Here is a 14,642-nt window from a genome sequence, read left to right as displayed (position 1 = left end):
GATAATGGTTCTAATTTTTTAAGAGCTATAAAGCTCCTGCAACCTGAAACTGATTATGATATAAGGAGTGAATCAGCAGATGAGGAAAATATGGATGTAAATGTATATAAATATGATATACAAAATACTTTTTTATCAACTATTATATCCTATCCGATTTATAGTGTACGGTGTGCAGCTCACACACTTCAGCTGGCACTTCAAGATGCTATAAAATTATCACCTATTGTGGAAACCATTGCAAAAGCTAGGAGCCTAAATTTAAAATTAAGACATCCCACTTACCAAAAGTTATTAAAAAATATGAAACTCCCTAAGCCTGTGTTAGATTGCCACAGATGGCATTCAACCTATGATATGTTAGAAAGGCTGATTTTACTAAAACCCAATATCGAAGATTTTTTTACAGAGCAATCTGATTATTTATTGACTGAAGATTGGAAAGAGATAATAACGATTGTTGAAATTTCAAAACCGCTAAAAATCGCAACCAAACAATTCCAATCTGAACAGTTAACACTGACAGATTTTTATGCAGCATGGTTAAGATGCTGCATCGAATTGGAAAAAAATCTAAACCATTTTGCTCAATTACTATATTCTTGTCTTAAGAACAGAGAAGAAAGGTTTATAAAGAACGAAATTCTCTTAGCTGCCATATACCTGGACCCAAGATACAAGGTTAATTAAAAGCTTAGTAAATTAATTATTTTAGATTTATATTAAAATTGTTATTTTATGAAATATTTAAATATAAACAATATAAATCCTTAAATATTACAGGTATTACTTAGTGATGATGATAAGATTTGTGCGAAAAAACATCTTGTCAATTTATGGAGACGAATTAAAAGCTTAACAACGCCGATTTTATCTGATGATATTAGTTCCGATGAAGTTATTGAACAAGAAGATGATTTAGAGAAATTGATACAACTTAAAGAAAGGCAGGAGAAAATACTTAAAAGAGGGCCAACGATTTATTGGAACAATAATTACTGGATTTAGCGATTATAAAAAATTAGATAAGAAGGAAAATATTTTGCATTTTTGGGAGTCTGCTAAGCTGGAACACCCTGAATTATATATTTTATCTAAAATCTTATTTGCTGTTCCTGCAACCCAAGTTAATTTTTCATATTTTCACATATAAAAACATTTAACATAGGTTAGCGTTGAAAGATCTTTTTCACATTTGAAATTCATTCTTTCACCACATAGATCGAGGATGAGTGAACAACTCTTGGAAGATATTATGCTAATACGTCTAAATAAAATTTTTAAAATTGATACATGACTATATGCTTTGTATTTTTAACTATATTTGCCTATAAATAAAATAAAAAATTTATTTTTTATATCAAATTTATGTCTAGTTTTTTATTATGATTTAAATATAGAATTTTTTTTATCAACTCAAAAATTCTTGAACCCGAACCAAACCCGGGTTCAAAAATATTTCCCTAACCCGAACCGAACCCACCTTTTTTTTTATACCCCGAACCGAACCCGGGCAAAAATTTTGTCGGGTTCGCATCCCTGGTTACACCGCTCTCCTTTGTAACAACCTCATCTATCCATCTGTTGTTTAATTTTGATGTGAATGCTGTTTATTTCAAACATTGCATTTAATAAGTAAAAGTGAATTTTTATTATTTTAATGGTAAGCAAATTTTATAATTTATAAATGCCCTTTAGTTTGATTATCTTTGCTTTTCAGGATTAGATTTTGACCCACGACAATTTTATATTCTATACAAATCATATCCAACATATTTTGGATAAGTTATTTTTAACTTAATTAATTTCTTCTGCCGATAACATCCTCAGTTATGTTAGTATTAAAATAGTAAAGATTTTATCAAGCATATGGATTTCAAATTTTTCAATTATAAAATTTTTAGTGTTTGTTTTTCTCTATTATATCTATTATTGATTATGTACATGTAGGATAAGATTATACCTAATTTTTTTTATAAGGAAAAAGGTGCATAATTCAAAAAATATTAATTCTATAGTGTAGGCCTGCAGTCGCCATCAAGAGCATTAATTGTATCCTTATATGGCTCAAATAATCTATCACTATTTTTAACGTTCATTTTCCATAGATCCCATTTTTTCAGTCATATCACGAGATTATAAAAACAAAAAATCTCATGCATTATATCTTATATTGATTGTTCTAAGGTCTTGCTCAGATATGTTACATTGCCACTTTGTTTGAAATAAGTTGCCAACGATTATGCAGTAGCACAATATTATTAATTTAGTAGGCATTTTCTAAAATAAAAGTTGATTGGAATTTCATGTGAAGTTTTGAATCTTTAGAAAAATATATTTCTCTAAATATGAATGTTTTCTATTTAGCAGTATATCAGATTCAGAATATCAAAAATTAAGATATTATCTGCCTAATAGATAAATTTTATAAAATTTAATAAAAAATTACCCTTCCAAACGCTTTTTTAATATTGCTTCTTGATCCCATTACAAAGATGAGCTTGGATAAATATTATCGGGTCTACATGACAGGGTTTCTACATTATGTCCCCCTCAAAAATCTAAGCATTATTAATTACACCTTTTTAATTATAATGGTACTCCCTTCATAAATTTAAAAAATAATAACTTCAAAATATTCTGAATATAAAAGAGATATTTTTTAGATCAAGAATTCAATTAAAAACCCCCTCATTTACAATGAATGCATTATTATAGCATATTGCTTGGCATGAATATGAGTTTGCTGAGATTACATTTAAAGGGATAGCGGAAGGTTTTTTTTCGAAAATAATGTCTATGATTGGTTGCAATATATAGTAAATTTTTAGAATAAAATGTGGAGTTTTTGGTTCCATGGGCGGAATTTCAATATGATAATTTTTCATACAAAAATAATAATTCTTTTATTCAATTTAAAATTAAATTCAAAACTTTCGTATAAAAAATATAATTACAGTTTAAAATTAAATCCAAAAATTTCGTATATATTAATGGTTTTTCGAGATATACATGTGCACATAAATTGTATAAGGGAGATAATAATCGGGGTAATATGAAAGTAGAGGATGAGGTTAAAATTTGTGATAAGGGTATAAAAGTAATGAAAGATTTTGTATGTTCGGAAGAAGAAGGTACTAAATGATAATAATTTTGTATGCTCTACAATAAAACTTTTGCCATGGAAACGTTAAATGATAAGATAGCTTATTTCAATTCTCAGGACAATTGTGGCGAGGAAAAAATTCTTCAATATAGATGACAGAATAAAAGGGATATATGGTGAACAATTACAAAGGATTAGTGACGATAATATAAATAACTATAATGAGGGAGACAAATTACCAAAAGAATAATAAAAGATACTGATGGAGATAAATTATGCAAAATTAATGATGGCAATATGGAAACGGATAATGAAAATAATGATAAAATAAATAACACAAATATGATAATATAAATATGGATTCTGAAGAGGAGATGGGTTTAAACGAAAATAATGAGATAATGGAGAAGATATTGAAAAGGGGAACAAGGTTTGAATAAATAAATACGGAAATGAAGTAATAGCAACAAATGACAATAATATGATGAAGGAATAAGATAAAGTGTTGGAAGATAAATATATACAAGAGTTGGATGAATTATTGATACGATACGATGAGATGGAACTTGGTACATTAAATAATTTTGAGATGAATATAAAATTGAGAGATAATTCGATACCTAAGTAGTGTACAATTCATCGCGTTCCTTTCGAATGGCGGGATGATAGAAAAGGAGCTAAACAGATGGGTGCAAGAGGGAATTATAGAGCCAGTGGATAATAGTAGTTGGGCGACACCGCTAGGGCCGATTAAAAAAACCAATGGCACCCTAAATTTATGTGCTGATTTCCGGATCACGAAAAATCAATGGGTACAGGAGATCAAGTTTCCATTGCCGCGAATCCATAAAATTTTAGTTAATTTGAAAGGGGCCAGGTATTTTTCAAAGGTGGATTTTGCTAATGCATACTTACAGTTAAAAGTTAACGAAGATACCAGTAAACTGTTGACTATAACGACGCAAAAGGGATTGTTCAACTTTAAGCAGTTACCATTCGGATTAAGTGTATCGGTGCCATTTTCCAAAGAGTGATGAATTCAATATTTTAAGGAATGGAGGAAATATTTTATTATATGGATTACCTGTTGATTAGTGGGAGGCCGATGGAGGAACATAATAAAGATTAGAGAAGGTTTTACAACTTATAAAAATGAGAGAATTGCGTGCAAATAGGGAAAATATGTTAGGAGTCATTCGGGTCATATATTTAGGTCATATAATAGAAGATAGAAAAGTCACTCCATTAAGTAAAAATATTGTGGGTATAAAAAATATGTGGTCGCAAGGACAAGAAGGAGTTGCAATCATTTATGGGAATGATAAATTTTTATTATCGATTTATTGAAACTTTTAAATAGTAGTTCCATTATATGATTTGTTGAAAGATAAACCATTCAGGTAGTTGGAGCCTCAGAAAAGGAGTTTTAACGAGTCGAAGGATAAAATATGTCAGAAATCAATTTGATTATGTTTTGATAATGATTTGGATGTAATTTTATCAGAGTTGTTAACGCTCCTTTTTAAAAGTAGCTAGCTCCCGCTCTCGCTCCTACCTTCTCAAGAGGAGCTAGCTCCCGCTTTCGCTACTACATTTTTAAAAGGATCTAGCTCCCGCTCCAAGTAATGGAGTTCCACTTCATAACCGCTCCTTTGATTTTCATTTTTTTAGAAGGTATATGAAACAAAATCATTTATTTTATCAAAAAGCTTCATTTATATTAAATGATCTATCAAATTATTTATAACCTTCTTAGTATTTAAAAGTAATAATTTTTCTAAATTAGAATCTAACAAACATACACACCTCTCTCCTAAGACCTCTTTTGCAATACTAAAACTAGAGGGAAGCGAGGTATTGTATTTTATAAAGATATTTTTTAATTAAGGGAATTTCTCAAAAATAGTAATTTTGGTATCATTATTTTAAAAATATTTGTCCAATATATTATCTTCCTGATGGTCAATTTCATGGAATCCAAAAAAATTTTCTAAATCTTTTTGTATTTAAAAGAAAGATTTTTTACTTTTAGATGCTTTTTTAGATTGAAGCTGATCACTTTTGAAAATTGAATAGTTTTATTTAAACACAAAAGGCATTTTGCCCTTAAATTTGTTTGATCGTTTGGATTAACATCTTTTAGAAGTTTAAAATATTTTTTGTATGATGGAAATAGAAATTCGATTTCTTCATCTATGATCTCTAAATCCATAATATCTAAAAACTATTTTTCGTTATATATCTATAAAATGAATATAATATGACTAACAAGATTTTCCAAAATATTTTCAATATAAAAATAAAATCTTGATGTTTAATATTTAAAATGATTAGATGAAAAACCAATATAAAACTGGGTTAAACATTTAATAATGGATAAATTTAAATAAAATAAAATTTCATTTTTATTGAATTTTAATTAACAAATATTATTAATATTTATAAAATAATTTAATTTATACATTAAATTAAAAGGAGCGGCACTCCTCCACTCCAGCCCTAAAAGGAGCTAGCTCCCGCTCCCACTCCTCAATTTTAAAAAGGAGCGCCGCTCCTTAACAACTCTGAATTTTATCAATTCATGCTTCTGCAAGGGGGGGGGTTTAGAGGAGCACTTTTAAAAATATTGGACAAGGAGGAAAGGCCTGTTATATTTTTTCGCAAAGATTCAAACCGGCAGAGGAGCATTATTCTGTTATTGAAAAAGAATTGTTGGCGGTTATATTTGAGCTCATGAAATGCCGAAAGTATGTGATAGGGCGCTGATTCATTATATATATAATGAACACAAACCGTTGATGTTACCTATTCAAAAAAGATAAAAGGAATTGATGCTGTCTTAGATTGAAGAGGTGACTGTTAGTTGGAAATTTCAATGTGGAGGTAGTTTTATAGACTGGAAAAGATTAATCATTTGCCAGATGTGTTGTCCGATTATGTATCGAGGAAGAAGTGGTGAACAAGGTGAGGATAATTATGATAATGGAGCGATTAGGAAATTTTCAGGAATGGTCCAGTGACTTAGCAAGAAATAAAACAAAGCACGCTAAAATAATAATATTTTTATACGAAAGTTTTGGATTTAATTTAAAATTGAATAAAAGAATTATTATTTTTGTACGAAAAATAATCATATTGAAATTCCTCCCATGGAACCATAAATTCCACATTTTATTTAAAAAAATTACTTTATGTATCCAGCTAGATTTTTGTCATGCAATAAAGGCATACAAAATCTAAGTATAGTAATTTTTTATAATGTGGAATTTATGGTTTCACGGGCGGAATTTCAATATGACAATTTTTCTTACAAAAATAATAATTCTTTTATTCAATTTTAAATTAAATCTATAACTTTCGTAAAAAAAATATATTTATTTTATTCAATTTAAAATTTAATCCAAAAATTAAAAAATATAATTATTTTATTCAATTTACAATTATCAAAAAACTTTCTATAAAAATTACCGGAGACCCATCTTCATTCCTATTATTATTGTAAAACAATTGCGATAACCATCTTTCACTCACCATACCTCAACACTGCAACCATTCTCTCAGCCTGACCATTGAACCTGGGACGATTTGGAGCCCTGATAACATGCTTGATACCGTGCATCTCACAAAACATCTTAAACGCTACACTTGTAAACGCCGTACCACCATTCGGTATTATCATCTTTACCATTCCATATTTCTCAAAAAATTCCATCAATCTTCGGACGTTAATCACGACACCTTTCAGCAATTAATCCATTTGGGAAAAGCATCCACTATAAATAATACTTCTTCTCCCATTTAAAAAAAATCCAAATATATCCGTTCACATGCCTGTGTAGTTTCCTTCCAGTTGACCAAATATTACACGTTAAACATTCTCTGCACACCTTTCCAATATCCTTCTGCATTGGCGCTCACCTTACATATTCTCTAGCCAATGATGTCCCGCATGCAGCATTCTGACTACTTTATCTCTCAATCTTCGCGGTACTATAGTTCTATTACCTCGCACCAAACAGTCATATATAATTTTATTTCTTGTTCCACCAATCTGTATGGTATCTTTCCTTTTCCAATTTATTTCTCCTATTAAACATTGCTTAATTTTCTTCAGCGTGCTTTATTTCTTGCCAAGTCACTGGACAATTCTGAAACATAATTTCCTAATCACTCTTTTATCATAATTATCCTCATCCTTGTTCACCATTTCTTCCTCGATACATAATAGGGATAACACATCCAGCAAATGATTAATATTTCCTACAGCGTCTACAGCGGGGTGTAGGAATAGTTTGCATCCAATTTTTAATTGAGGGGTAAGCGCCTTTAAGGGCGCTGGATAAATTAATTGGGGAGTTATCTATTAATTTGAAGAAATAGGGCAAACTATATTGCTGTAAAAATTAATCGTTTATTATATCAGATCATACAATAATGTTGGTGATAATCGACCAAATCTATATATTGCAAACAATCATAGATTATTTTCCAAATAAACTTTCTGCTATCCTTTTAAATATAATTTAAAAGTGTTAGACATTCTTAGCAAACACATATTCATGCCAAACTTTATGCTATGATAATGAAAAGGGGGTTTTTAATTGAAATCATGATCTAAAAAATAGCCCTTTTATATCACAATATTTTGATAGTTGGTGATAGAGCTAAAATTTAAGTTATTATTTTTAAAATTTATGAAAGGAGTACCATTATTAAAAAGGTGAAATTAATAATGTAAAAATATAAAAAAATATTTAGGGGGTATTCATAAGTTTTTGAGAGGAGTTTTTATCCAGTAAAAATACTACCATATAGGCGCTGATCAGCAATATCATTGTATTATAATAGGTCTATCTCGTCTCTATTTAAGATATATTAAAATATCTAATGTGTCTAGCATAATATTCTATAAAATTGGCAATTAGAGCCGATTTTATCGTTTTGTTTAATTGAGAATTGTCTTTTATGAAATATCCGGTTATTTTTTTATTATCAAATTCATAGTGTTCTAGTTTTGTTATTATATTTATAGATGGATTCACAATCATTGCAGCGAATCCCATTTAGCTTTTTGTTATTTTCATAGAAAATAATGATTTTATATTGTTTCTATATTGACAGGGCTTTCGAACCGTAAATATAGCGGTTCGATTTTTAGTTTAAAATTTTATAATGGTTTTGTTCCATTTCGATTTTTTTGAAGAAATTCTTATCGATTCGCTTCGGTTATAATTTTTATCGGTTCGTTCCGGTTTTTATAATTTGATTTTATAAAAAAAATTAATCATAAACCATATATATGTTAATCTTAGATTTTAATTTATAATTTTATATTTATTTAATTTAACCATGATGATTATTTCTTATCTAATTAACTAGTAATTTGCCTAATCTCGATTAAATTGAGTATACAAGTAAATGCAATAAACCTGGTATGGATTGATAAAAGAAGTCACTAATTTAGATTGCCCCAAAAAAATTAAAATTTATGTTATAATTTCAAATTAATTATTTTTAAAAACCGTAATGAACTGGTTCAAAAATATTTTTAACAGTTCGGCTCGTTCTTTTTATATTTTCTTTATAAAGGTTCTTTACGGTATCGCTAATTGGTTTGAGGCCCTGCATATATGAGATTTGAGTTTATTTTATATAATACATTTTCTTTTTATAAAAATTAGTTTTTAATTTTTTAAATATATTCTTTATTCATATTATAATTTAAAAAACGAATTTATTTTTAATTATTAAAAATTAAATAAAATTAAAAAATAATATTTATATCAGAGACCTGCAGACCCAGCCCTAAGCCCAGCCCGGCCCAAATACCAGGGCCGGGCCATATTTTAAATTTTTTTAAAAATATACCCGGGCCAGGTCGGGCCTGAAAATTTTTTTAAAAAAATACTACAACATGAATTATTATATTTGTCAATTAGATATGGTTTTAATGATTATATATAGTTATGATTAATATAATGTTTGGTGAAATTTAACACTAGCTAACACTCATAGTATCTATTACATAATAAAATTATAGTTTTCCTGCCATGGAATAAATACGCAAAGGATTTAATACATTATTATATAATATATATGTTATATTTTTTATTAAAAATATCATTTTCATTTTTTTTATAAACACATAGTATTTGTAATACGTTTCCCTAACTTTCATATAAAAACCTTTCATATAAAAAATTGCGACAATAATTGCGACTTTTTTTATGATTGGTTGTGATAATTGCGACTTTATACCCATTGGTTATAAAAAATTAAACGTATTTATAATATATATTTTAAAAATCGTGATTTTGGAAAGCCTCTATGGCCTAGTAGACAAGAGCTTGGCTTACTTATCCCATGGTCCCGGGTTCGAATCGCGGGAATGGTCATGTTTTTTTTCTTATTCTAACTTGGTGGTTCCATCCTTGGGGGGATAATATATAGGAGGCCGGACTCGACCACGTGATTCCATATTAATATATTAAATAATAAGAGTTTTATTACATTTTAATAAATTTTGGTCGGTATTTAGCAAATTAGGTTGGTATTTAGAATATTTCCATACATTCACTCATTAACCATATAAAGTCGCAATTATGAAAGGTTTTTATATGAAAGTTATACCAATCTTTGTAATATACTAAATATCTGTTTAGAATAAAAAAAAATAAAATATTATTGTTAAACGGCTCGTTTTGAGCCGATTTTTAAAAACAGCTAACTAAGTTTTTTATCCAGAAAAATATTATGCAAGCCTGAAAATTTTGCTCATAGAAGGAGCAAAGGTATCAAAATTTCGAGGCTTAGTCAATATTTTTCTGGCAAAAATATTGAGTTAGCCGTTTTTAAAAATCGGCTCAAAACGAGCCGTTTAACAACATTAGCTAATATACTTGCTTATTAAATGATAATACTCGCCGAAAAATATAATAAAATACTAAATAATGAATTTTTTGAATATACCAGGTCGAATATAATTTTTAAAAATTCCGAGCTGGGCCTAAAAAATTTTTTTTTAAATATTCGGACCGGGCCGGGCTTTAAATTTTTAAACCCGGGCCGGGCCGTAAATTTTTGGAAAAAAAATCCGGGCCGGGCCGATAATTTTTTAATCTGGGCCGGGCCTTACGGTTCCTCTGCAGGTCTCATTTATATATTATATAAGAAAAGAAATAATGAAAAGAGTAAATGTAAAGATAAACAATAATTACTAAAATAAAACAACAATTTTCAATATTATCTCTTGGGTAGAGAATCGATAGTATTTACTAACTCATCAAAAAAGAGAATCCTTTCCCATAGGGTTGGAGGCGCATAAATGTTTAGGAGAATAGTAGGTTTGAAGGCTGTATTAATGTATAGGGCTGCCTTTTTTAGTATTATAATAAAGAAATTTCTTAAAATAAATAAAAATAAGAGATACAAGATTATCCTTGGTGATTTCAATACTAAAATCGGCAGAATAGAACAAACAATACTATCGGTAATACTACATTATCATGCCCAAATGGCTCTGACAGCCTTTCTTTATTAGAACTATGTAAAAGTAAGAGCCCTAAAGTAGAAAATACTTTCTTCAACATAAAAATCAACACATTTTTACTTTTTATAGAAATAAATATTATTCACAAATTGACTTCATTTTGTCAAATATTCACAACTGGTTTTTTGATGTGAAAGTGATTACCACAGTCAATATTTCTGACCACATAATAGTTAAGGGACATTTAATGATTAATAGTGAATTATAGAGAAACAAAAATACTCTATGTGCATCTAGAAGAGGAGTTCTTTGCCAACTAAGTTTTCAAGAAAATTATAATAATTTAAAATGCCCGATAGTCAAAGATGTGGTTTCGACTAAGCTTTCTCTAGTTATAAATCGGTTCTTGCAAACTAGTCGGAATTCAACTCTAGAAAATTGCTGGTGTGATTTCAAACACATCTTATTACTCAACTGTAAAAATTTTACTAAAGTTAGAGGCCCTCGGCCTAAAGAATGGATATCCCCGGCTACAGAATCCCAAATAGCGGAATTAAAGACCAAGAGCCATAAGGATAAGGATTTGTGAAAACTATACAGAGACTTCTAAGGTCAGATAGAAAAAAATTTGGGGTTAACAGGGCAAATGAAATCGAGGCGGATATGAGATGTAATAGATTATTTGACGCATACAAAAAAATGAAAATGTTCGCGAAACCTTAGACTAAAAATTGGTGATAACATTCTTGACCCTGAAGAACAAATGAGATTATGGTTCGACCATTTTTCTGAATGGTTTAACTCCAAACATGTGATACTACCTGTGGAGAGTTACCTACTCCCCACCAACTCAAATTTTACTACTTTTGAGATTAAGAAAGCTATACCAAAGCTAAAAAATAACAAGGCGGCTGGACTTGATTGCATTAGAGCAGAACATTTAAAAGTCGCTCCGGACTATATTTTAGTGTTTTTACTAAAGTATTTTAATAAAATTTGGGTTTCTGGTGTTACTCCAAAGGAATAGAATTTATCTTTTATTTGTGAAATGTATCGAAATGTATCAAAATAATTTATTGAGAACTATTAATTTAATATGATCAGATATATATATATATGTTTTTCTATTTTTATAAATTGTAATAAATTGTAGCTTTAAGCAAATATAAAATTAATTTATTTAAATACATTACAGTTCTCCCCACTATAAATTGAATTCATAATAATAAGGTAATGGGGGTTTCTAAACTCTTTTTTCTAGAGTTGTATTTCCATTATGTTCTGCAATGTCCAAATCCACAGTCATTGTTATGGGTGTTTCTTTAGCTTGTACATGAGCCTCCCTCAGTTGGTCGGCATGCTTGTTATTTACAATACTCTCAAACTCAACATCATACAATATCACACTTTTCCGTTGAACCACTGTTCCTTCATGCCATCCCGCAGTCCTTTCGTTTTTTAACCAAACCTTTTGCTTTTCTTTGAATACACGGGGCTCAACGTTCCTATCGTTATAATTTTTTTGTTTCCATAACGCGTTTTCAGTCCTTTCTCTCGTAGATAATTTCCATTGATTTAACGTCGTCCTGAGCGGCCACCCAAATATCATTTCGGCAGGGGATTTACCGGTAGTTGCGTTTGGAGTATTTCGATGTGTAATTAAAACATTCGCTAAATTTAACTGGTCCGGAGTCCCACTTCTCCTTCCAGCTTAGAAACGCGTCTTTATCGTACGTATAGAACACTCAGCCAAACCTTTTGATTTGGGGCTATAAGGGGCCGATCTAAAATGTTTTATATTATTTTTAAAAAGAAACGTTTTGAATTCAGATCCAGTAAACTCAGTACCGTTATCTGAGACAATGTAACGAGGTAAACCAAATCTAGCGAAATAATTACGCAGATTATTTATTACACTCGTCGAATTAATATGCGTTAAAATTGCAACTTCAACTGGTGAAAGCGTCTACGCAAATTAACCAGTACTTTCCAGACACGGGGCCTGTCAAATCAATTTGTATTCTTTCCCAAGGTCGGATAGGAATATTCCAATTGTATAATGGTACTTCTCTGGCTCCCGGTCTTCCTTCCTGACAACTCTTGCAGTTTTTGACGAATTAAGGATTTCATCCCCACTATCCCCGGATGTCCTTGATGAATAAAATTCAAAGCCTCTTTTTTTAGGTTATCAGGAATGATGATTATATCATTATAAAACAATGGCCCTTCTTCGAAAGAAATATTATCTTGAATTAAGATGAATTTTTTTAAACTTTCCGAATAATTATTCATATTATCAATATGCCAATGATTTTTTATTAATTTAATGATCTCTCTTAGATTTATATCATTGATCGTTTCACTTATAATTTTACTTCGAGTGAACGATAAATCTTCAATTAAATTGATTTTTACTCTCTAATTTCATTTTAAAATTTTTTTTAACTTCATTAATTTTTTCTCTCTTTACCCCCAAACGGGACAGAGCGTCGGCGCATCTGTTTTGATTACCCGGCCTATGAATTATCTCATAGTCGTAATTTAATTCGTGGCCCATCGTATTAAACGGTTATTTTTTATTTTATTTAGGTCTCTTTTATCACCTAAGATATATTTTAAAGGTTTATGATCTGTAACCAAAATAAAATCATAAATATATTGATGAAACTTCTCGATAGCGAACATGATCGCCGAAGCCTCCCAATCAATAGTGGCGTAATTCTTTTCAGCCGCCGAAAGTGTCCTCGAAGCAATCGGTTTTTCCTGGCCAGTAAGAAATCAGTGTGCAATAACAGTTCCTAGACTATCTTCGGAAGCGTCACAAGAAATCAGGACAGGAATATCGGCTGAATAAGGAATATTATTGTATCTTCTTTTGATAATATTTTTTTAACTACATTAAATATTTCATCTTCTTTAGCTGACCAAAACCAACTCACATTTTTACTCGTTAGTCGGTGTAAAGATGCACAAATAGAATGTAAATTTTTAATAAACGATTCATGATAATTTACCATTCCCAAAAACGAACATAATTCTTTAACATTAGACGGTGTTTTACAATTTTTTATAGCATTAATCTTATCTTCGGTCGGGTGAATTCCAAATTCATCATTAACATGACCTAAATAAGTAACTGACTTTTCTCCAATTTTAATTTTATCGGTCGTCGTTGTCAGTCCAGCCTTATAAAATCTTCTTAATACTTCTTCTAGATTAACTATATGATCAAAATTATTCTCGCCTGCAATAATTACATCGTCTAAAAATACACTAACCATAGGAATTTTCTTTATTAAGTTTTGCATAAAACGTTGAAATATTATAGGAGCGCTAGTCAACCCAAAAGAAATTCTTTGATATTGGTAATAACCGACATGAGTCGAAATTACTAAAAGATCTCTACATTCTGGACTAACTCCGAATTGTTATAATGCATCTCTTAAATCTATCGTTGAAAATATTTTACCACCCGCGATCCTATTTGTCAGGTAGACGAAAGTTGGTAATAAATCGTTATCTATAGCTAAATATTTGTTGATTGTTAAACGAAAATCTCCGCATATCCGCACAGCACCGGATTTCTTTAAAATACTAACCGTTGGCGTAGCCCAAGTAATTGGAGTCTTTGTTGGATCTACCTTCTCGATAACGCCTTCATCTAAATGTTTGTCCAACTCAGCTTCAACGGTTCGACGCAACGGAAATGGAATTCTTCTAGATGGCAAAGCAATTGGCACTTTATTTGGTTGTATCTTGATGACGGCTTCCTGTAATTTTATTTGTCTTAATTTTTTTTAAAACTTGCGGAAATTTTGAAACAATAGTATTTAAACTGGAATCTTGCATATTTATATTATTAATACGAACTTCTTCAGGAAGTTTTATATCAAATTCTTTAAGAAAGGGCATTCCAAAAATAAGGGAATTCTCACCCTTAACTACCCAAATAGGTAAAAATTTTGAAATATTTTCTACTTCGACCTCCACTAAACATTTACCCAATATTTCGATTTTGATATGGTTGTATCCTACTATTTTATAAGC

General features: G+C 29.9%; 1 long non-coding RNA gene across 1 annotated transcript; it reads left to right on the top strand.

The window, feature by feature from the left end:
• The first annotated feature begins 578 nt into the window (after positions 1-578).
• LOC135930086 (uncharacterized) lies at positions 579-1,436 on the top strand. The gene is made up of 3 exons (XR_010572727.1): positions 579-681; positions 784-1,126; positions 1,169-1,436. It is a non-coding gene; the product is annotated as an uncharacterized LOC135930086 (long non-coding RNA).
• Positions 1,437-14,642: the final 13,206 nt, after the last annotated feature.

This window comes from Gordionus sp. m RMFG-2023, chromosome 5, assembly GCF_954871325.1.
Source record: "Gordionus sp. m RMFG-2023 chromosome 5, tfGorSpeb1-WG-v2, whole genome shotgun sequence".
In the NCBI taxonomy this organism is placed as follows: domain Eukaryota; kingdom Metazoa; phylum Nematomorpha; class Gordioida; order Chordodea; family Parachordodidae; genus Gordionus; species Gordionus sp. m RMFG-2023.
The sequence above is the reverse complement of the archived record's forward strand: the minus strand, read 5'-3'. Positions and strand labels throughout refer to the sequence as shown.